This window comes from Ascaphus truei, chromosome 3, assembly GCF_040206685.1.
Source record: "Ascaphus truei isolate aAscTru1 chromosome 3, aAscTru1.hap1, whole genome shotgun sequence".
In the NCBI taxonomy this organism is placed as follows: domain Eukaryota; kingdom Metazoa; phylum Chordata; class Amphibia; order Anura; family Ascaphidae; genus Ascaphus; species Ascaphus truei.
Genome location: NC_134485.1, coordinates 44,985,036 through 45,011,637, shown reverse-complemented (window position 1 = coordinate 45,011,637; position 26,602 = coordinate 44,985,036). Strand labels below are relative to the sequence as shown.

Below are 26,602 nucleotides of genomic sequence, written 5' to 3'. Positions count from 1 at the left end.
TTTTTTTAACATAATTTAAATGCACACATATTTATTTACGTGCAATATGACTGAATGCATGACTTTAAGCCATTCCAGTATTGCTGAAGCTAAATAGACCTTGCAATGCCAGTCCACTTTCCACTGTAATGGATTTGTAATAAAGTAAAACCAATTACAGAAGTAAAACATGTTATTTAGACTTTTGGTCCATCATTTAACTTCATTATAAAACCTTTTAATAGGTTTTAGTCCAAATTATATTTTTATGCCATGGAGGATCAGAAGCAACGTATACTGCTTAAGCCCTGCTTCTCCCTCATATTTATTTGCTCGCTTTCAAAAATATTCTAGCAATGCCTGGCATCTTCTTCTCTCACTCACTTGAGTCACTTCAAACTACAGGTAGTCCTCACTATCCAATGCTTTACTTTACAACGAATGGCATATCCAACACTTTACAATGCAACCCTATGGGCCTTTTATCAATGCCGGAATGCGCTATCCGACGCCTGAATGTGTTAACCAACGCTCACCGCCACTGATTAACATGGGACTCACTTTACAACGGTTTCACTATCCAACGCTACTTCCAGAACGGATTCCGTTGGATAACCGAGGACTGCTTGTATTTGAAACTTGGCTCTCACACTGACTCTGCTTCTGGAGGCAGCTCTGTCATATGATGGCCCCTCTTTCACACAGACACACACACACACACACGCACACATTTCGCCACGTGCTTCCCTCACATTCTCATCCACTGAGGTCCACAGTTTGTCTTTGTTCTCCACTCTCTCTGCAAATTGCTGTCATCTACAGCACGGTTGCGCAAACTGGGGTGCGTGTCCCCCAGAGGGGTGCAAGATTATTCCGAGGGGGCGTGGCAGTTGCAGAGGCCTGCGCTCTTCCCGCAGACATTTAAATGAATCCGGGGGATCGCGTGATGCCTCTGCAACTTCACTTACATTGTCTTCGGCGACGCGTCGCCATGGCAATGGGACATCACGTGACTGCAGCATCATTTGATGCAGAGAGCCGGAGACAGGTAAGGGAGAGGGGGGCACAGACAGGGGGGCGCAGCAGGAAAAAATTGCGCACCCCTGATCTGAATAGTTGACCACTTACTGTAGCTCTACATATTCCCACTCTATTTTCCTTTCTGACTCTAAATTCTAGCTATCCTTCATCCTCTCTTCTTACTCACCCACTCTCCCCTTAGGGGATTTGTGGATATCTATAAAGACTTGTTTTTTTCAAATGAATTGAATGTGCATTGAGGGACACAAATTAATTTCTCACCTAAAATTATTAGCGTTGCATGTTATGCAATTATTGTATTCATTTTCTTATATTTGGCATTAATTGGAGTTTCCATATGATGGACTGGAAACTCCACAGATATTATTTAATGTCCGGTTTATCAAAAATAAATGAACTTTCACAGTAAAATCATTAAAGTTTATTTGCAAGAAAAAAAAAGTATGCGTTTTGTGCTCTGATTTGTTCTTGGCGTAAACCATAACAAGATACTCTGTTTGGATGAATTGGCATCACCTGTCTGAGATGTGAATTTGCTCACAAGTGATGTTTTTATTTGCTGTACACTGTACGGTGGAGGGTTTTTGTCACTTTTATTTACCCACCATAACTTATTTAATGTGCGGTTGAAACCACAGCTCCAAATTGGCAATGCCATTATAACCAACCTCACACTGATGAAACCCAAAGGGTCACAATAGCTCTCTGTGAATAGGTTTACTGGCTATGCACTTCTTTAACCCAGGCTGTACTGACAAGCTGTGTAATGCGGCAGGCATAAGCTCATAGGGCTCCATGTTAAAATGGATTTGAAGCAAAAGATGACACGGTATGCTCATTTGCATGTCATTTCCCCGAATCCCTAGCTGTAGTGGGTGTATCGTATGCTAGGAGGGAATGGTCATAATTAGGTTTACAGACATGTGATTGTGCTCACAAGTGATATTTTGATTTGATGTATTGGCAAGAATACACTGCAGAAGTTAGGTTGCCATCAGAGAATATCCCTTTGTTATTAAAGTGTATTCAAAATTTTTGCTAATCACTGAATAAACTTCATCTGTTAAATAGGTTAAAGACAAATTTAAAAAAAAAATTGTGTTTACTTGAAGGAAATAAACACTGGTTTTAATAAATCCCTTGTGCACCAATCATAATCAATCCCGTTATAGAAAATAAAAGAATGTAACTGCATTACAACTCTATATTCTCAGTAAGAAACGCTATAAACCTGGCATACAACACTAAGGTACCAAACACCTGCTTTTGAATCAGTTCTTATTTTCTCAGCTTTTACTGTACTAGTCATGGCCAACAATGCCAAAAGCAATACATAAATCACCAATCCATTTGAAAATAAATTAGGCAACACGTGTAAATTGCATGTTTTAAAGAGGTTTCAGGACCCACTAGTGGACTATACTGTATCTTTCTGAAATGATATTATCCACTTCACTGATATTATTTCAATTGAGTACAAGTCTGTAAAATCATTGACATAAAAGCTTTTAAAACAGCAACTAGAATTAGCATTAAATAAGTATTTTGAGAAATAATTTAGACCATTTTATTATGAGTTAATCCAAGCAAATATGGCTTTAACTATAACCTATATCCAATTCCAAAACGTTGTAGATGCCTCACAGAAATCAAGGACTGTTTGACACTAAGTTTAAGGAGAGCACTAGGATAGGATACCTTGGTACAAATTGCCATAAACTCAATAAATAATCATTTAGCATCTACAAATGTAATTTTATTTTTCAATGTCAGAGTCTAATTTGGTTTGAATAACTCCACCTGCCACCATTTTGGAATAAAAAATGTAAATATCTAGCCTTCTGTGGAACTTTGACCTTGATTTAAGCTTCTTCCACTCAAACAAATTTGTCTACTAGAAAACCTTGAGATGTTAAAAGTCATATTGCCAGCACCCTACATGAACCCAAGTCATAACCCCATAATACATCTGGTCTCCTGTGGGAGTTATGTGTCATGCCAAACGGACAGCTGAGGTAGATCACCTTTATTTTAGAGGTTACAACCCCACTATTTTTTCTGTCCAGCACCTAATTTCATACAGCATATTACACGTGTTAATATGCATGGTAATGTATACATCTGTCAAAATAATCAAACGTCAACAAGTAGAAATTCAACACATAAAAATGATATGATGGTATCAGATAAAAAAGTAAAAATACAACTTGGAACAGTTAATGATATTGTATTTTTATAAGTCATTTCAATCTGCAGTACCAAACTTAATGATTATTTTGTACACAGTTAACAGTTCTTGTAGCATATAACTTTGAATTACAAATAACAACATTGAACAACTGCATTAAATTTGGAATGACTATATCTATCATGAAAAGTGTTTAAATCAACCTTCATAAGCACCTGCTACAGAAAGAGAAATGCTGCTTCCAGCAAAGAAACGGCTTACTAACACCTGCCAACGTAGGCCGTAATCCAGCCCTGGGCACAGACATCATATCATTTAACAACAGACCCCACAAACCAAATTAATTTACTGACTTTTTCATCACTCTAAACAGTGCTAAGTAAATTCAGATTACCAAACAATATTTCATATAACAGTAAATAATCAACTATTTTGCTTTACAGTATGTTCTTCAACTACACCAGCTATCACACAAATATCTCTATAGGATTTAAATTTACATGATGATTACAAATAACCATCTGTCTGCTTCTAGTTTTTCAATCTGGTCTAGGTCCCATGAGCCTCTCGTTTATGGTCAAAACAGCAAAGCTGGAAGGAGGAAATGGAGGCCTGTCAAGAGGCAAAGAATAATTGCGTTTGTATCCCAAAAGAACCAGGCTCTTTCCACAACACAAAGAATAGCTGAGATTTGTAAAACCTGGAATACTTTTAGATGTCAGAATTTAAACAAAGCTACACCTGTCATGCTAACAATAGAGAAGAGTCCCAATGTTTTCAGGTGGCTCAAAATAAACCTGAACAGATTTAAGGGATTTATTCTATAACCTCAGAAGCAGGCAATCGCATTGGGCCGAATATTCCAGTTCAGGTCAATAGTGTTTTCGGCCGATCACCCTTTAGTCATTCCAGAACTTTACATCTCCCATCCAAACAGAATGTCAGCTGTAAACTTTAAAGCAAGAATCCGCACTGCACCATTTTTTTTATTTACGTTAATGCAGCAGTCCAAGCTGCGTCCCCCCCCCCTTTAATATGTGCATCAATACAATCCACACATAAGTAGTAAACTAAGTTGTCGATCGATCCGTTCTCTTGTGGTCGATCAGCAAAGATTTGGATCGGGGGTTCACTAAATGGATGCAGAAGAGTATTCTGCAGTCAGTGGAATGCATTTGATGCATTTGCATATTAATATGACAACGTTCTGTGGGGAAGATCATGTGACCTTGCAGTCACTAGATACAGTTGGTGCACTGCAAAAGATATGGCAGGGCTCAAAAAGTTGTCTGCCAAAGCCTGTTTCAGAAGAGGAAGGGAATGTGACTTTGTAAATGGCTAATATAAAAACAAAAAAATGCTTTTACATTATAAAACATTAAAAATGTCATACAGCATTGTTTTTAAAAAAAATGCTACAAGTATTTTCTCATAGTACAGAACTGATTTGTTTAAAAATACACATGTAGGATATTGCTTGGACTGCAGCTTTAAGACATCTCGTCTTACAATTTCATATAGACTTCTGAGGTGATTACTGCCTTAAGGGGTATACTGAATTCAATAAGCCCTGAAAACTCCCACTCAAGTCAAAGCGAGTTTATGGGCAATTGCTAATTGAATAATAAAGCCCATAATTGAATAATAAGCCCACAATCTTATGAGGATCTCAAAATGTTCAGTTGCTATGTTTTACATAGGCAATCACTATCTGACAAACTTCGTTTTCAACAACCATTCAGGTAGAATATCCCGAAATATAATATTCAGTAATCATTTACTGTAAAACATTCTGACATTTCACTTTGATGTGATAATAAAATGTGATGTGTTGCAATTACTTCACTTGCCCTGTAACCGGCGAATGCATTGTCATTGTTAGGGATTTTACTGCAATCCGCTGTTGACTTCTGTTTTTTTAACTTTCTGATAACGTCAGAGAGATATGATGAATGCATAGGGATACAATAATATACAAATAGGTGCCTGCTGAAAATATACATTATGGTAACTTATATTACAAATGTCTGAGCAAAGTTGGTTGATTGCTATTTGAACGTCACACGCACGACAAAGTTCAATTACTATGCTTGCAAGACTGTTGTTTGTGTGACTTACAGATTTAAGCAAGCATACTTTTATGGCTTGGTAATGTGCGACATTGCACAATTTTTGGGGCGAAAATCGCTTAAAGTTGCTACCGGCGGCTCTACTTGTTTGAACAGAGCCTTTGTAAATTGCAAGTTAAATATTGCGGTAGCGCTAACGTGATACTGGGCGGTTACACCTGCAAAAACGTCTACTAATGCTGTATTTTCAGCAAATTTAGTTGTGTTATATAAAATGCCTTGGGGTTTATCCATTAAAGTGTGGTAGTGCAGATTGGAGTCATTTACACTTATACCATATATAAGGTGTCTATTAGCGCCGATACAAGTCACTTGGTTGCACTAGTGCAGATTGGGGCAAAACTCACCTTTAAGTCAATGGGAGTTCGCATGTGATCGTGCCGAGATTTGCACGATCACAATTTAAAGAATAACTCTATTAAACCCAAACTTTTGTAAGTTACACCAATTTGTAGGAAATCCATTGCAATGTATTTTGAGAATTACCTAAAGATATACAGAACAGGTTCATTAAGCCCTGCAATTTGGTCTTTTCATGTAGTTCTGAAATTGAACAGGACACCCTTCTCTTTAATTATCTCAACGGTTTTTCAATTCCAGCTCATTTAACACTAATAATGTATTCTAGCCATGATTTTGTTAAGATACTATTTCAGGTTCCTGCCAAAACAGTGCGCTAGATATGATATGTTATGAAAGTCATCAAGGAAAGCAATGTTAATCACAACATTGGTTTAAAATTGCTCTTTTAAATGTTATTCTTATTGTCTAAAAGGTATGGGGGAAAAAATCTAAGTAGACTAATTACGTATAGATTAGGTACACGCTGGGGTACTGAAAGCCTGTCTTTCTATATGTAGAGTTGCAATTTCCCAATCTTGAAAATAGCAATGACAAGTACAGTTCTTTTTAAAATGTTTTTAATTGATGAACACAGTGATGTGATAGCTAAGCGGTGGCATTTATTACATGAGCACAGCCAACAAAACATGTAAATAGCATGTGATTTTGTCGGGAAATTAAATGCTGCATCTAGAAATGCAATTTAAATATTTTCCCAACTTGGTTTAGGGAGTAGAGGTTAATTCCGGTCATAATTTTAAGAGTAGGGGAGTACTATATGTCAGTAAAAGCTTGAAAGAGAAGCCTGCTCAACATTTTTTGTAGGTCTTGGATATAAATAGAAATGTAAGCCTGGTGATATCTGCATATATGATTTGGGAGAGCTTGCCTTGCAAATTCTCTCTCATTATACTGCGTGAAATTTATCATTATTAGCAGAAAAAAAATTGTAGAAAGTTTATGTAGGGGATTTTCTCTGACAGATTTAGGACACATCATATTTTTCACATAAAGGGTATTTATTCATTTTAAAGCAACAGTCTGTGTTCTGGGACATGAACATACCATAATGCATCTGTGTACATCTTGGTCCCCCAGAGCTCATTTTTCTTTGAAAAAAAGATTACTTTTTTTATAACCTTTCTTACAGAGGGGAACATTCCCGAGGGAGCTGTACCTTTTACCTCGCAATACTGCCCACTGGCTGATTTTTGCACAGTACTGTCACATAGCTTTAGTGAATGATCACCACAAATCCCTGTCTAGGCTGCCATATTAATTCTGTGTGGTGACTACTCCACTTGACCTCCATTGTGAAAATGTTTAGCAATACAATATGCTGCAACAGATTTGTTTTTCAACACGACCCACTGATTTAAATGCACGAAGATAGCCTGGAAACAGATTGGTAAGTCCAGTAAGTCCAAGACCAGTCAAATCAAGCTGACCACAATGGTCTACAAGCAGCATTGTTTCTATGCAGGTTTTTTTTATTATTATTATTATTATTATTATTATTATTATTATTATATATTATTACCTGAATCAAGGGAGGAGCCCTGGAGCAGAGCTGCTGATTCTTTATCATCAGGCAAACCCCAATTTAAAAAAATGGAGTACAGCCTAATGCAGTCAACCAGTAATGGGAACACCTCGAGTCACAGTGATGTTCCCCTTCGTACTGGGACAGTGGCACTACAGATGTACTGTAGATTTACTTTCCCTGGGGCCGCTGGATGACAAGGAAAACGCTGTGGCTCCAGGGCCAGTGCAAGCCATGGCTTACTGTGGGGGAACCCTACATCTGTACATTTCTCTGGGGTGTTCCACTGGGAACCTGCTAGTTGAATCATGGGTATAAAAATGAAAAATAGAATAAAATGTATTTAAATCACAATCGCGTTGACTAGACACCAGATTTAAAACAAGTTTAACCCAAGTTTTATCTCAGTTCTATTTGTTTGCGATAGATTTAATTAAACTAACACAATATTGTGCCTTTTCCAGTCTGTTAATGTGTTTTGAATAACGGATCTGTACCCTAGTATTACCATTTGCTGCTTTATGTTGTGCTTTTAACAGAGATTAACCTAACCCAGGTGGACTTGCTGTGACACTGTAAGAGCCATCACAAATGTTGTGCAGCATATGTCCATCTCTAATTCAAACACTGCTGTGAATGCTCAATATCAACCCAATATGACCAGAAACAAACTGCATTAAATTAGACTTCTAGCAAGACATGCCATCAATTTACATTATGAAATCACAACGCTGATATTATACTGTCCTAGTTTGCTTCCCTAAATCCTAAAATTATAAGACACAGAAAAATACCAGAAAATCAGGTTAAAAAAGTTGCATGCAATTATTTCAACGTTGTTTATTTATATTGGAATTGATGGAGGGTAGGCCATTTTAAGACAGAAAACAATGCCAAAAGAAAGAGGAACTATAGTATACCATAAGGAGTTCATTTATTTTATAAAACAATACATATTTGGAAGAAATTAGGTATAGTATAGATAATAGTATTGGAAAGAAAAAAAAAAGTATAATTTGCAATGTTTTATCTTTTGGATGTAACATCCAGGATTGGCGCTATACCATATGGCAAAAGGTATCAGCATTTTAATTGAATCTAGCAAACATGTTTGAGTATAAAAATATGAATTGCTAATGTATTTTATTGGCAATGCATATTGTACCAACATGGAGAACCAGAGTATAAACAAACTAAAGAACATTAGGTGTACTCTTCCATATTTCTAAAATGATGACACAGTGTATATTGCATTCTGGAAAATATGATCTTACTGTATCCTTGAACCACAAAGTTACTTGTGCTTGTGGTGTGTGTAAAGTATGCTCTGCTGAAATGTAGGATAGAGTTTTCTCATCAAAAATATTTATGTTTAAGCTTGCTGATTGAATTCAAATTTCTTTCATCTACCTATGCAACTCTGTGGTTCCAATAATCTCCTTCTACCTTCCCCCACTCAGTAATGAATTCTGAATGCTGCAGTTAACATTCAGCAATCTCATTACCCATTTACTATAAATCTTCAAAAGCATCACTGTGTTTTGACAGCTAACCGTGAGAAGAGGAAGCAATAAGCATATCCAAGCAGTTTTTATTAATGCAAATTTCCTATAGACTAAATGTAAATTATTCTCAAACCTTCGATTACATGCCATAGCAACTGGAAGCTGACGTGTCGGGTAATAAAGGAAATATTTTCATTTTCTGCTACAATTATTGAGTCGAATTTGAAAATTAAAATGCGTTTTGCACTAATTAGAAGAATATTGTTATTTTTATGTTATAAAGTATTTATTTAGACATTTTTTTAAATGCCAGTCTGTTCTGATCTTAAGAATGCTAGAAGTTGTCGGTATGTCTGGTTGTGCCCCAAAAAATGGCCGACATATTAGAGCAAGGGTGGACAACTCCAGTCATCAAGGGCCACCAACAGGCCAGGTTTTAAGAATATTACTGCTTCAGCACAGGTGGCTTGTTCAGTGGCTCTGGCAGAACGACTGAGCCACTGATTGAGTCACCTGTGCTGAAGCAGGGATATTCCTAATACCTGACCTGTTGGTGGCCCTTGAGGATTAGAATTAGCCACCACTGTATTAGAGTATAGGGCTCGTGTACTAAGATCGTATTTACTTTTTTTTTTGTGCCTTCAAATTTCAGTACTAAAAAGTAGTACCAAGCTTCATAAAATGTGCATGCTATGTTCAGTATGAAGGGAGTTATGTGACTTCATACACAGGATGCATAATTGTTTGAAATCAGAATTATTTGTATTTTATCTATTTACAACTAGTATTACTATATATTCATTATTAGTGTGCTAATGTTTATAATAGCCATACTGTGAAAATACTACATTTTATTAAGCAATATAATGAAACATCTGTGCTGTGTCAGATTAATTATTGCCCGATACATAGTTTCTGAATTTTGAATAATAAAAAAAAGACTTTTTAGGGTTTACGCCAGATACAACTTGGTGGATGATTTTGATGCACGTTCTACTTTTTCTTAGCTCACCCTTCCCACTTTTTGTATATAACAATCACATTTGTGCATATGTTTTTATGCGCCAAAATATTTCACTAAAACTATTTTAGACACTGAAGGCACACATTGAGAGAAATGAGGTTAATACAGAGATGCAAAAACAAACAATGACATTCTATATTGCTGTGTGTCAACTTTATATCAAATATTTCATTTGCAACACTTAGTGCATAGGCTCCTAGATCCGTGCTAAAACAGGAGAGCCTTGTAATAAAAGTACAGTCTTTGAAAGAGTTAAAAAAAAAGACTAGAATAAAGTTATTTCCAGGATATATCCCTTTGCAATAATTTATCGTGGTGCTTTACATCAACTGCTCCTCTAGAATCGGCAAACAATGTAGAGTGTTTATAATAAGTAAGGGAGGAGTTACAGTGTTATTTTACAATCATTCAAAACGATTAAGGTGGGATACAGTATGTATCAGTCTGAACCCTACAGTATGTATAATATTTCTAGTAGGACATTTTTAAGAAACTTTGCTGAAGAGGGCACCTTTCTCATCCGGATTTCAAATGTTATAAGTTTGGTGAATTTTGCAAATGATAACACCACTTCAGACCTAATGGGATTATTTGACCAAAGAGAATAATATTACTGTATTTGACTGGTGCAATTTTCCTTTTTATTTCCTCTCCTAACTCCTCAAGGATATTGTATATAGAAATTAGTTCTAAAGTGGCTAATTATCACTCCCCATAATGATAAAGAATACTTGTGAGAACATTCATGTCTGAGACTTGTCCTCCAAACCTGTTTTACCCCTTAATCACACAGCAAACAATGCTCCCACTGCAGCCAGGGGCTCTGGCTTCTGACCAGCAAATTATTACTCCCTAAAATTCTCACGGGCACAAGTGGAGCAAAATCGGAGCAGACAGCTCATGACAATGATGTAATAAAAGTAATGCACTATTTGCAACTGACTTTCGAAACATGTTTAGTTTATAACATTCAATACATAAACCCCTGAAAAGGGTATGTTATGAGTTATGCTTTACTTTGAGTTGAGTTTGTGAGTCTAAAATATATTACTATGTTATGTTGACTTTTACATTAAATTATTCAAATTAAATATATTGCCTGACCCTAACAAGGGAGCAGCATTGCACAATTTGACACATTTGCTTTAGACAGAAAAGATCATTCCAAGTTGGTGCTTTACTGTATAATACAATTATGTAATGTTAAAGAATCCAGAGCACACGAAATTTGAAAAAACATTACCCTGATATGGTCCTTGAGAACTGAAACAAGGACTATGGGACGCTGTCTACACTTCCAAGATGCCGCTAATCTATCGGTAACTGAATCATTGCTTCTATTCATTCTACTTTGAAAGTGTCCATTGCTGTCTGTTTTCTCTGACTAAAACGATTATGTAAACATGGGAAGGGGCATTCACTTAATGTATTCCTAAACTTTCCAAGAGCTCGAAAGATGCACTTACTATTTGCCTAATTATACAACGTCTGAGAGAAAGCAGCTTTATATTCAGCAACCATACTGCATGTCTGTGTCCACCATCACAAAGGGATAAACTGCAATCTTGTCAACCTTCCTGTTGATTTATAGGTTTCTGTTTATTGTAGTTGGAATTGTGACACTGGAAATTTGAAGTACCACTTGGTGAGTTTAGCCACTTATATGCAATTCGGCACTTGAAACAACACAATTTAGAGACCTTTAACTTCACTTTACTTAAAAATAACCTTCCCTAGGAGTTGACTTGTGTTTATATATATTTTGAAGCAAGGTTTGAATGACTAAAATAAGCTTGGTTTGTAATCTAAAAGGCTTCTGGGAAGATTTTGTGTATACTTATTTCAGAGGAATTCTACAGAAAAGTTGCCTTTCATACAGAAAATGTAATTGGTTTTCTTTTCTGCAAATGAGTTCAGGTTTTTCCTATGTGTCTGCAATTGACACATGCACTGTAGTTTTTTTTCTGTATGAAGGGCAAGGCCAAGTAATCACAAAACAATACATGTACAGTTTTTTTTTTTTTAGAAAGCTGATGAAATACTCAGGACCTCTGTTTGAATCAATTACTGCACATAACTAGCAATAATAACTAGCAATAATATCCTCTCTAGGAAAAGGTCTGATATTTAATCTTTGAGTGTTTGAGTTTGCAAACCCAACTGCTTACTCCCATTCAAGTCAATAGGCGTTAACACAGATCTGGTGCGCTAACTTGTACTGGCGCTTGAATTAATGTGCCTCTAAGTCCTGTTTTGCTGATGTTGTGTACACACGTAGAACTGCACATTGTATCTTCCTACATGTGATTTTGTGTATTCTTAAAAAGCACAAAGAGAACCTGATTTGAAGTTACATTATTAAACTTTTATCATGAATTATATATCTTTACAAGCCTTTAAATATAGAACATTGAGAGGTTTATCGAGGTCATGACAATATGATAATGGAATTATTACATATACTAATAAATATAGTGATGGAATCTTGAATGATTGTGCATCAAATTGAATTACACTCCTTCCTAAACAATATAATTAACTCTTAATGAACCTCTTCTTTCTCCTAGAAATTCAATTTTGTCTAATCTTTGGGTTTATGATAATGCAGTGTTCATTAAAATGATAGTTAAAACTCATTAAAATGCACACTGAGAGCTAACAGCTTCATTACTGTAATATCTTGTAAAGGAGAAAAAGAATGTTTTATTATCATTTAAGTGCTTCCAAAACTGAATACATTTGCATAGTGATCAGGTTTACAGGATACTTTCTGCGATTCTCCATAATGAAGCAGTTTTTGTAATTAAGAATGCATTTCCCAAAAATAATTTGTGTCATTGAGTGACACAGATTATTTTTAACATTTCGGATTTGGTACACTCCTCGAAGATTATTGAAGAAAGAACTATTGTAGTACAGTGACGTGCAGTTACATTGATTATATGCAACGTGTATTAAATGTAGATGCACGCTTGGTTAGAAATTCAGATACAACTGATTGTTGTTGTAATAATCTCATGATATACACAATCCCTACAAACTCTAACTTTAACACCCACCATATGATATCATATATATTTGTGTCAAAAGGAGTGCTGCTGGGTGTGACCAAATGTATACAACAAAAGACAACAATGCCCAATGCTACATCCAATATGACAAAAAATATATAGTTAAATACTTAACAGTTTGTCTTCTCACAAGCAAGGGTCATTTAGTTCAACTCTTTGGCCAACCCATTATTAACTGCAACCACGTCACGGCATTACCACTTTGACCACATTATTATTTGTAATAAACCCATGACGAAACACATTTTTATATTATAACTTGCAATATATGTGCAGTTTATGCATTCAGATGTTTGCCATGTCTCTACTATCACAATTATAAATGGTCAAATGGACTTCTCTAGCCATACTTTTGGCTGTCCTACACTATCGTAGTTGATATAAGTGTGATCATAGTAAGTCACTATTTACTGTAAGAACGATTATAATAAATACATGAAAATATAATTAATAAAGGAATTATTAGTAAAGTTAAAATGTTGGTTTTAATATTGCTTTAGAATGAATTCACCCCTGAAAACAGATGTTCCCTGTGGCAAATATACTGTCCTGTCTATACATTAAAATATTTCCAAAAAAAAGAGGCTGACACAAAATTATAGTATTTTATATGAAAAACAACGTGACATTTTGCAATGCACGGCATACTGCTGTACAAACATGCTGCTCTTCCATAGCTATTATAACTCCCAAAACACTAAGAGCTGCTAATGCATTTCCTTTGTGCATGACGGCGACAGTTATTATTATTATTGTTATTATTATTATTATTATTATTATTATATAGCATTAAGCATGTATTCACTGTTTCAAAATAGAAACATACAGATAATTTAAAATAATGAGCAAATCTAGTGCAAGGATAATGGCACAAAGTATACACAAAGATATGGGCCAAGATTCACTGAAGGGTGCAAAGCTTGAGCATATATTAGGTCCCATTCAAATGAAGACGAGATCAGGTATGTTAAAACATAGCACCCTTTATTGAATCTGGGCCATAGAGTAGCTTTATTTTTGTGCAGTGTACAATAACCCAAGGGAGGCTGTTTGCTTTAATTTAAAACAAGAAACTCATTATTCTTTGCAGTTCACCTCGGTCATTCTATCACTAAAATACATGACACATCAGGTTAAAACAAGTTTGTTATGTTATACAGTGGCCTTTTTGGTTACAAATATATATAATTAGCAAGTTGTTCTTTTTATCAAGAGCTATGATTTACATTAAAGCTTTCCTATAACTTTTCAAATGTGTATTACACATTCAGATCTCAAATGCTGAAGTAATAGGCAGAAAATCATTGTCAGCTGTAAATAATCTTAATTAGAACCTAATATCAGAGGCCCAAAACCTTGTCTGTGTTTTACCCCTATAGAGCGTTAGAAAAAAAAAGCAGCCCTGTTGTCTTTAATTGACCCCACAGAGAGAGCTATCCAAGCCGTGTTAATGGCACCTGCTGATTGTTAACACATGACAAGGTTGGTGTAAGGTGGACCTTTAAAGGTCTAATAGGCAATTGTAATATTTCCTCAGTATGAGTTACAGCAAGCACCCAGAACTGTATTGAGTGCAGGAAAAAATTAAACAATCACACAGATGAAATATACATATATATATATATATATACTGTATATATATAATATATACAGGATAGATAGATAGATAGATAGATAGATAGATAGATAGATAGATAGATAGATAGATAGATAGATAGATAGATAGATAGATAGATAGATAGATAGATAGATAGAATTGAAAATAATTTGTTTCCCAACTGCAAAGAAAAAGCCAGAATGGAAGACCATATAATGACTGTATAGCATACAAGGTAAAGTTAGCATTTTTTCTTATTACAAATGAAAATACACTCAGTTAACCATACGGTGGGTCCTATGATAGGGAGTGAAGAAAATGGCTCACACAGTGTTTGATGTATACACACTGTAATAGAGCTACAAATACAGCACTGATCTGAAATCTAATACTGTTAATAGGCACTACAGATATTAGAAGATGTGACAACCAGTCTACTGTATATGTGTATTGACGCACAGTAAGTCGCTGCATGTCATCAAAGCCTATTGTGTGGCCACACAGCTGTGGCGCCCTGCTCGTTCTAACTTTCACTTCTGACACAAACCCGATGGTCTAAGGGAGCGTGTTTAGGGGTTCTCACACTATAACCAATACAGCAGTGCTAGACAGACATTGTTAGACAGACTTTACTTTTCTTATGAGTGTTATTACCGGCTACGATCTATTTTTTGATGATAGAGTGGCTGGTGTATCCTTTTTGACCATACAGAATATTTTTAGCACCTCTTGGGACATAATGGGTACTGATCCCTAACAACATATATAGCCTTATCCCAAAGTGCTCTCTCTGTAGGTCATCCACAGTACACTATGCCCTCAGGGGACCTAAGGCACACCTAAGCTAGTGGCTCATTGATTTATATTTTTTTCCCCACTCCATATGGATTAAGCTACTAGTATTACTCTCTATCAAGCCCACTAGAAAGTGAGCACTCACCATACTGCACGCCTAACATTGTAGCAATCTTAATTGACAGTGATTATTACATCACTGTGGTGTTTAAATGATCAAGCACAGATCCAATCCTCCAATTACTATTGGAGCTTAGTGGATCAACATTGTTACTACAAGCTACATAGCTGTGGCATCATACTTACCTACAGAGCTACAGTATATGACATGTCTATGTAACAGTTTATCATAGTAAGCTCTGGTACTACCAGTACTATTCATACTGTATATTGGCTTTGGTGACAAGCAGTGACTGACTGCGTCAATACACATATAGACTGGTTGTCACATCTTACAATATCTGTAGTGCCTATTAACAGTATTAGATTTCCCAATACTGAAATAGTCCAGCACTCCCTAAATGGAAAAATTGAAATCACTAGTATGCAACCAATAAGTAAATTTTAATGAAAACACAAATGAATCAAAAAACATGCAGCGTCACAAATATAGAACATAAACATATAGGTATAATCACATATAACGTGTGTGAAGGAAGGATGTACAAGGGAGACAAGTTGTAAAAAAATGGGGATAGTGTATGTGTCGGGGTGGGGGCAAAACAGCACAAAAAGGGGGGGTAAGTGGGTATATAGGGGGAGTGCAGGGGGGCAACGTTTCGGGAATTACCCTTCGTCAGGCCCGTTCCCCTATGTCCCAGAGGGACAAAGGGTACTTCGCTAGCCCCTAAACCCACAAGCACCTGTAAATGCCCAAAATAAAAACAAGAAAAAACCTCCACTAATCCTGTGATATATAATGTCTAAGTCAAAAGATGCAATATCCCTGAACCTACTAACAATACAGTCCTCCACTAAACCTGGGTCAGATCTAAATTGTCAAAAGAAAAAGGCAAAAAGGCAAAAAGGAGCAGTGTATCCAGCAACACCAGAATAAATGCAGGTCTAAGCGTTCAGATAATCAGTAAAGTAAATTAGCAACATGCAAACCAGTCAGCCCACAGGGATGTGCTCAAATGCACCTGCTGCTATCACCAGTGAAAGTTTGTAGCCGATTTTATTATTAATAGATTTTTATTATTATTAGATTTCAGATCAGTGCTTATATGGTGCTCTATGACAGTGTGTATACATCAAACCACAGAGTGAGCCATTTTCTTCAGTCCCTATCATAGGACCCACCGATACGTTATGGTTAACTGAGGGTATTTCCCCCTCCTACAGTATTTTCTCACATTGTGGTGCAATATACTCAATCTATATGTTTGTATTATGAATAGATAGGAGATATACTAGTATCCATCTTTTCTATTGATTCATTCCTTGATCCAGAGTGTATATCATAGCACTTTTGCAGCGTTCCATGTGCGTCAATTTTTGTTTTGTTTTTAAACACCCATCATTTTAATCAATGTGTTAAATAAAGCTTTTAGAACTGATAATCTAATCATCCAGATATTGTGGAAGAGTTCCCAGAATGGGTTCCTTCTTCTTGTTCAGTTTACATACTTATCTTACCCAGAGGAGCACCACCACCTTAGTTACTTACACAGCTGATGTGTGGGTTAACCATATCGTTTGTCACTGATATTCAGTTATTTCATCTAAGTTTCATTGACTTGTTCCAGTACTTCAAGCTATGTCATTTGTAGAAAATGGGATGTCAACTATTTTGAGGAGTTAAAAATTGGGTGACTATTGTTTTAGTCCATACTGTATGATTCATGGATGCTAAATAAATAGTGGCTTTGTTTTACTTTCAAGCTTAAAATGAGCTTAGTCGATTTGTTGAAGATAGCAACATTGTATTTTACCTGCAAGTGATCATTGGGGACCAAGCATGTTGTTCGCTTTTCATTAAATCCTCTGCTGGAAGTGAATGTATTCATCATACAATACAATTTTATATCAAGGAAAGAGATATTCATTAAACAGACTGGCATTGTAATGACTACTGTATTCCCATTATTGGACATTAAACAGTGGGAACAACTGATTACAACAGCTTTTTTGCCAAGACATGTATGTTCTCTATTATGATTAGTTTTCCTAAACTCCTTAATGGATATAGCATTCCAAATTGTACTTTGAATTTCCCTTTTAACCCTTTCTTTCAGTAGATAGAAGGTAAGATTTGCGGATGACCTCTAGTACTGCACTAATGTCTATAGTGTTCCAAAGACATGGTCGATCTGACTTCATTGTGGTACAATTATTATAAATTAACTAAATCTTTTATGCAAAGGTATAGAACTATGATCTTATTATTTAGAAAGATATGGATGCAATTCTGATGCATATTAATTTACATTCAGTGCAGAAAATAGAATTTACATTTCAAAATAAAGCCTAATGGGACATCATGAGTCTGTCAACTCTGCCAAATGTTTGGAAGTGCTGAATTATGAGAAGGTCTAGAAAACGTAATTGGTTAGGACTACGTAACCAAGGACCTTGTGAACATGAGAAGAGGTGCCAGAGAGACCATTTTCTATCAGGAATGTATTTGTAGCACCAATAAGGAAATCCACAGAGACATTATCCGGCTGTCAGTGCCCCAAAAGAGATGCCGGTGACAACTAATATTGTGGCAAGAGGCATTACTGCTACTTCAGCAATTTGTATCTTCCGTTATACTATCAGGATATTATGATAAGGAGGTGAATAGATACATAGTACTGAGTGTAGATACTGGAAGAGTTTGAGTTACACAAAGTGGAGAGGGACACAACTTTATATATTTTTATTATGTTATATTTCTGTCCATCTACTACAGTACGGTCTAAGGCCGTGCTTATAGTCCTGGCGACATGCATTGCGTCAAAACAAATGTATTGCATCGTCGTGTGTACGTATAGTACGAGCGACGCGACGGCTTGATCACGATCGCTGGAAGTCACTTCAATTTTAATTTTCAGCTACTGCAGCAGGACGTCAGCGTCGCCGGGACTATAAGCGCGGCCTTACATGCACTATACTGTAGAATAGATGGATACATTTTCATCACACTGCTCATAATGTCTATATAATAAAGGCAAACAATGTACAGTAGCTATTTTTTGCCCTGCAATTCCTTGGTATCAATGGAATGGGGTACACACAAAAATCTTTCTTTCATGTAAGTGTACCAGACACGTGTGAAATACATCACTAAACTGAATATACGAAGAACCTTCTCTAACAGCTCCATTGCTTTGTTTCCAATTATTCTGCAACACTACAAACATATATTTTAAAGCAGACTGTAATTTTAGCTTAGGTGTCAAGACATTAAACTTCACGGCTGCATTTCTTTCTCAACATGTTTTTTCCCCCCATTCTAAAAACTTTGCCATTTTGCAATCTTATCATGTCGCTGCTGTACTGAAACCCCTAACAATGGGGAATAAGTATTCGAAATACTGTACAGCCATAAAACTGCAGGGGCTGCTGCTGTCAAAACCTATGACCCAGTAAATAAAGATGAGTTTATGGTTGATTCCAATCAAGCTGTGATCGAAGCAAGACTAAGCTGCAATTCTAATAAAATATATAGGCTATCTGCGGAACTACATTATATTTTTTTATTCTCCAAAATGTGCTGCGTATTTTATCACCTTCAAAAAAAAAACCTTGTAAAATGGTATTTTGCAAAAAAAAAAAACAACATGTCTTTAGACAACACAGTTTTAACTGACAGCTCACAGCAGCAATCAGAGAAGCTTGTTCTTTCTTTTTATAACAAACAAGGAGAAAAAGAACCCCTATAATGGGAGCACTCAGCGGCTAATGATACTGATGTGAGAGTATAATATTAAAACCTGTTAAAGACAAAATATATTGTTGTATAATGTATAATGGAGTGGGGTAAAAAACAACTTTATTGGGAGAAATCCTCAATTAAAATAAATGTCCTTAATATTAATCAATCCTATATAAGCGGCGAATTTAAAATACGGTGGAGGTAGGGTGAACCAATGGAATATAGTAATCCAGTAAAGTTCTAGGCTATCTGGGTATCCTCAAATGAGGCAGGTAGATATGTGCCAAATGATTAGAGTAATTTAAGTACAATGTAACATAACCATATACAATGTCACAAGTACGGCTGTTGTAATCCAGTGCTGCGAGTCCAACAAGTTGGCAGGTAAACAGTCACTGCCAAGATGTTTCTGACAACGACTTTTGCCCGGAGCCCTCTCTGCACAAACTCTATGGCTAAGTGCAGCACTTAGCACTACCTCCACCGTATTTTAAATTCGCCGCTTATATAGGATTGATAAACAAGGGAATAATGTTGATCCAGGGAATAATCCGATTGCCAATTCTTGGAGTCAGGAAGAAATTTATTTTTCCCATCTTATGAGACATCATTGGATGATATGACATTTGGGTTTTTTGATTGCCGTCCTCTGGATCAATAAGGAAGTATAGATATAGGATAAAGTATCTGTTGTCAAATTTTAGCATAGGTTGAACTTGATGGACGTATGTCTTTTTTCAACCTCATCAACTATGTAACCATGTGACTCTGCTGATCTATCACGGTGGAATAAATCAATCAGCGGCTTAGGTAATTTGTTTTCAATAAATGTAATCAAAGGCTGTATACTGTATATTACTATATATATATATATATATATATAGCAGGGCCCCGCTTCTCGGCGCTTCGCTTTTCGGCGATCCGCCGATACGGCGGCACCGAGAAGGGTGCCGCCATCTTTGATTCTCCGTCGCACATGCGCAGAACAGGCGGTTGCGCCCGGCGTGCATGCGCAGACCGGTGTCTGCGCGCGCAGACCATAGGCCATGCATGCGCAGAATGGCGAAAACGCCGTTCTGTGCATGTACAGAACTGAAAATAGCCGGATCCGCTTTCCGGCGATTTTCAGTATACGGCGGGCCCCTGGAACGGAACCCGCCATATACCCGGGGCCTTACTGTATATATATTAATCCTTATATATATATATATACAGTAAGGCCCCGGGTATATGGCGGGTTCCGTTCCAGGGGCCCGCCGTATACTGAAAATCGCCGGAAAGCGGATCCGGCTATTTTCAGTTCTGTACATGCACAGAACGGCGTTTTCGCCATTCTGCGCATGCATGGCCTATGGTCTGCGCGCGCAGACACCGGTCTGCGCATGCACGCCGGGCGCAACCGCCTGTTCTGCGCATGTGCGACGGAGAATCAAAGATGGCGGCACCCTTCTCGGTGCCGCCGTATCGGCGGATCGCCGAAAAGCGAAGCGCCGAGAAGCGGGGCCCTGCTATATATATATATATATATATATATATATATATATATATATACATACACTATCTATTTAAGTGTTGCTTGAATTGCCTCTTTAAATTACTTAATCTGGGAAGAACCCTAATGTCGGTCCCCCAAAATATTTCACAACCTACAACAAATTGACATTTCTCCATCGACATTTAATAGACCCTTGAACTACTTTTATTCTATCATGTAAAACATAGTTAAAAACCTAGAGACTCCTGTCTTGAACCATATTTTCCGAGGAAATATCTAATCTTTTTTTCCTGCTACTACAGTATGCAATTAATTATACAGCTCATTGCTAATTTTCTGCTACATAATTTTGCTACCTATGACAGCTACATAATTGGAAGAACACATTTCCTATTAACATGGAACTCTTAAGATGTAACATCAATAATTTCTTGCAAGGATCTACAGAACTTGGTTAATTAATAGTGAACTGTTTAGCCAGTAAAGTCTACAGAAAGGGTAGTAATGAATTATTTACTTTAGCGCTACTGGTCCAAAACAAATTACATATGGAAGGTGGCCACTTAGTTCCAATTCACTAGTTATACAATGTAACATTCTGGTTTGTTCTTTTAAATGTTATTCTTTAATTTTCTTTTGGCATTTCCGTCTATATTTTTATCTGTCAAATATGTGCAGATTTTGTCACATCTAACAGAGAAGTTTTACAGCATACTCTAATCGTTTGATGAAACATTGGTACACTAAAATAAATTGTCCTACAGGTAATGGTTATAAGTGGCCTAAGGGATTAGTGGATCCTACTTACACTAGAAAATACAATCTTTTCTACACTATAGCTCAGGGCCGTTGACAGGGGGAGAGCTGGGACAACTGTCCCAAAACCCTGCTGATACGGGCCTCCCTCCCCCGCTGGGCCTCCCTCCCCGTCAGCAGTTAGGCCCGACTTCCACATCGACACGCGGGCCGGGTGTGCTACCGGAGGCCTTCCACATCAAGTACATATTTGCTGGTATTGTTGGGGCATGTGGGGGGGAGTGGGGGTATACATTGTGTGGGTATTGTGTAGGAGGTATTTTGTGGGTATTGTGGTGTGGGGGGGTATTGTGGTGTGGGGTGTAAATGTTTTGAAGTTTGTGTGTAGGGGGGGTGGAATCGTGTGTGTGTTTGTGTGTGTGTATGGGGTGGGGAGTGGAATTGTGTGGTGGAATTGTGTATGTGTGGCCAGTAGGGTGCGGTAAGTGAGTGAGAGAGAGAGAGAGAGAGAGAGAGAGAGAGAGAGAGAGAGAGAGAGAGAGAGAGAGAGAGAGAGAGAGAGAGAGAGAGAAGGGGGGGCAGTGAGAAAGAAAGGAGGGAGAGAGGGGAGGGAGTGAGAGAAAGAGTGTTACGGGGGGAATAGAGGTGGGTGAAAGAGCGAAGAGGTCTGTAAGAGAAAGAGGGGGTTCTCACAAGGCTGCCGACACGGGTGGCCCCAGTGGAAACTATAGTTATTTCTGTGCACCGGGAAAGCTGTCGGCATCCCCGGTGTAGCTCTTAATCTTTCATCATCTCAATGAGAGACACTTAGCCACAATGTGTGAAAACTCTGTCTGAGATCTTATATAAATTCATATACAAATTCAAGGATTGCAGAGAAGTAGAAACATTTATGACTGTTCATGCTGACAAGGCATCCGTGCTGATTAGCCCTTAGTTTTCAAGAATAGACCTCAAGTGATTAAATGTACTGTAGATGTATATCACATGCCTTTCTCTGCTATGGAAGTATATAAAAAAAAAACGGATTAGACACAAGCAACTAAAAAGGGTTTTGATTAGAAAGGAAATTGAAGAAGATAGCCATTTCTTTTTCAATAGAAACAAACAACGGCAAATTGCTCTACATTACGTCTAGAAATGTGTATACGTGAATATTTATTTTGTATAAAGTTAAAATATTCAATTTTACAATAAAAACCTGGCATATTTTTAAACTTTCCAGTTTTCTACAAACAGAAAAAATGAATTTTGTGAAAGATATAACTTTAAATGAAAATAACATAAAAACACAAAAAAATGAAACAGCGCCTAATTGTCAAACATATGTTTAATGCTGTCTAAGGATATTATGGACTTGACCCTAGTATATGACCAATAGAGAGGATATAACCCGAGAGGAGTTAGCCAGATGGAATAATGTCATACATAACCTGATACAATGTTCTAAATAATGATTATAATTATATCTGCCAAAAACATGTGATATAAAATGTATTCGGTGTAAACTAAAAAATTATAAAAACAATAAAAATAATTTTTTTACAAATGAATGAAAATATACAAAAAACAGTCCCAGTGTAACAGTCCTCTGCAGTCCTCTGTGTCTTTGAAGCCTGGACACAGGAATAACCAATTCCTTCAAATATATCTATAGAAACAAAGAGAAGAACAGGCACACTCCTAGCAGGGGCGTAGCTATAGCCCGGGGGGCTGCGCTCTTAGGGGGTCCATTCTCCCCCCCTGTCGGCAGCCCATCTGTCTCTCTTCAGACAGGGACAGGCTTGGGCAGGTAGGAGGAGAGCGTAGTATGCCTGCGGAGGAGTGTGGAGCTGATCACAGAACAGCTGTAGGAGGGAGGAGGGAGGTGGGAGGAGGAGAGCAGGGTTGTCTGCTGCTTAACCACTTCTGGGCAGCAGGTGGCGCTGCAGAGCTTTCCATAGCTGCTCCTCTCTACATCTCCCGGTTCCTTGTGTGTGTTGGTAAATGTGTCTGTGTTGGTAAGTGTGTGTGTGTGTGTGTGTGTGTGTGTGTGTGTGTGTGTGTGTGTGTGTGTGTGTGTGTGTTACACTAATTTTGCATGTTTGGTATGTGTGTTTGTGTGCATATATGGGAGGGGATGGAGAAGAGAGGATGGGAGGAAGGATGGAGAGGATGGGGGGAAGGGAGGAAAGTCGATAGTGGGGTAAAGGAGGAGTGAGGATGGTCGGTAAGGGAGGAGAGAGGATGGAGGAAGGCAGGAGAGAGGCTCGGGGAGGGGATAGAGGATAGGGGAGAGAGGATGGGAGAGGATGGGGAGGAGAGATGATGGGGCAAGGATTGGGTGGACAGAGAGTCAGAATGGGGGATGGAGAGAGTGAGGAGGTGGAAGAGGGAGGAAAGCAAAAAAAAAGGGGGGGGGGCACATGTGTCCCAGTTTTTACATTTGAAAATCTGATCACCCTAAGGAGTGGGAGATTGATGATGATGATGATGATGATGATGATGATGATGATGATGATGATGATGATGATGATGATGATGATGATGATGATGATGATGATGATGATGATGATGATGATGATGGATGGGCAAGGATGGGGGACAGAGCTGATGATGGATGGGGGGAGATGAAGAGGGAGAGATGATGATGATGATGATGATGATGATGATGATGATGATGATGATGATGATGATGATGATGATGATGATGATGGTGATGATGATGATGATGATGATGATGATGATGATGATGATGATGATGATGATGATGATGATGATGATGATGATGGGGAGAGATGAGGAGATGAGATGGGGGAGAGATGATGATGAGGAGGAGAGATGATGATGAGGAATGGGGAGGGATGATGATGAGGGGGGAAGAGATGATGATGGTGAGGGGGACACAGGAGGAGGGGAAAGAGGAGGAGAAATGAGGAGGAGGGATGAGGAAGGGGGAGGGGAGAGAGGATGGGGAAGAGGAGGGGGGAGAGATGAGGAGGAGGATGAAGGGAGAGATGATGAGGAGGAGGGGGAGAAATGAGGAGGAGGAGAGATGAGGAGGGGGAGATAGGAGATGATGAGAGGATGAGGAGGGGAGAGATGATGATGGGAAGGGGGCGAGATTATGATGGGGAGGAGGAGAGATGATGATGGGGAAGGGGAGAGATGCTGATGATGATGAGGGAAGGGGAGAGATGAGGAGGGATGATGAGATAGAAGATAGGGGGGAGGGAGAAAAAATTGCTGTCAGTATTAATATTAATGAGGCCCGGGGTCCCGCGAATGTCTAGCTACGCCACTGACTCTTAGTGTAATAAAGTTACACATTTTAATGGGGCTGGACAAATAAAAATTGCATACTTCATATTTGTCCAGCCCCATAAAATTGTGTAACTTTATTACACTAGGAGTGCGCCTGTTCTTCTCTTTGTTTAAATATATATCTCTAATATATATATGTGTGTGTGTGTGTGTGTGTGTGTGTGTGTGTGTGTGTGTGTGTGTGTGTGTGTGTGTGTGTGTGTGTGTGTGTGTGTGTGTGTGTGTGTGTGTGTGTGTGTGTGTGTGTGTGTTCTGCCAATAAACCTGATAAACAAGTGGGCTTATTTTTAACATTCCATTATAATTTACAGCACATAATTGTAAACCTGTTACACAAAAAATTCCTTCACAAATACCAATCATTCAAGCTCCAAGATATGTTCATTTGTTTCCATAATCTCCAATATCCTGTACTTTCAATGACCTTTGGTGACCGTGTTTCCTTCTTAACTAGCCTATACCAAACAATAACATTGATTTGTGGACAAAAGAAGTGTCACGTGGAGTCAATATATCACTCTTTCAGTAATGAGCCAGACTTTTGCTGACTTTACTCTCATTTTTTAAACCGATTGATAGTGTTAAATTGATGTATTGTAAATTGTAGTGCAATTAGTTACTGTCTTTGGCCATGTTAACAAGACAATAGATGGGGTTTATCAAAATCATAGTCTAGTGTCACACAACAGCCAAAACACCTTATAAGGTTATCATTATAAATATTTCAGTGATATTAGTATTGAAAATAAAAATATTATAAAATTGAATTGGGGAGAATCCTCAGGCAAAAAGCTGCACATATTTGGACACAATAATACAATCTAGCATAATAGAATTTCTTCCTTCCAACCTCTCAAAAGGATTTCAAACTTATGCAGCTTGTCAGTCAAAGGCCTGGTATTTTGGAGACTAGTTTCTGACAACATTAGTAGCATCGAAGTCCACATAAACCTTTTACACAGGCAGCATACATTACTTAATATCCTAAGACATTTTCTACATTGCATCTATTATATAATTGCTTTCCATTTTTTTACCTTTATATGCACAATATAATGGCATCAGAACAGAATATTCTAACACATTTAGTTATGAAAGGATCAGCAACAACAGTAAGTAATGGGTGCAATGTGGAACAAATCTTAGTTCTGAAAGGGTTTAATTCCAGGTTTAATTACAAAATATACCTATAATAGTTTTATTTTTTGGTCCCAGTGTTAATGTTGATTACAAAAGAGTTGAGGGTAATCAATTTAAGGCACTCTTATTGAATGTGGGGAATTGACATCAGTTAATGCAGTTTCATGATGAAATGTGATTGCACACGTTTTTTATATATTTGATTTGATCCAAACTGCATTATTTTACATTTTTCTAGCAATAGTCATTTTGTTTATCAATCTTACGCAGATGTGGTAAACAGAATCCAAAACAATCACATTTATTTTGCTTCATAAAGTCAAGTAGGAAAATAGCAACTCAATGACAGTTTTTCATACAAGGAAATAAATAAATATACAGTAATCCTACTGCTCAATGTTTGACTTGCTGCAAAGTTCAATTGAAATACAAAATCAGAATGTATTGTTTCAGAAGTTTGTGTCATCAGTGAAGGAATTAACAATAATAGTCTTGTTTACTGATTAAACTGCACACACAAAAACCCATCAAAGTGTGTGTGTATGTGTGTTTTTAATCAGTAAAAATAGCAGAAACACTCTGGGAGACAGATAGCTGGCATGCACAAACAGCTCAGAGCTCTGACTCTTAGGCCTCGGCCATGTTACGTGCTTGCTGGCGGAAGCGCGCTGAGGTGCGCTCCCGCTCAGCACTGAGCCCCTACAGCCGCAATTAGAGCGGCTTTAGTAGGGGCTCACCTGCGCTTACGCGCGCTTGCGGAAGCGCAGGTCTTGGGGGAATTTAAAATTCCCCCGCTTGCCGGCGAGACAGGCCGGTCACGTGAGCGGTTCGC

General features: G+C 37.7%; 1 protein-coding gene across 13 annotated transcripts in view; it reads right to left on the bottom strand.

Annotated features, from left to right (window-relative positions):
* ROBO2 (roundabout guidance receptor 2) overlaps positions 1–26,602 on the bottom strand; it is a 1,224,910-nt gene that overhangs the window by 204,124 nt on the left and 994,184 nt on the right. The window lies entirely within an intron of this gene.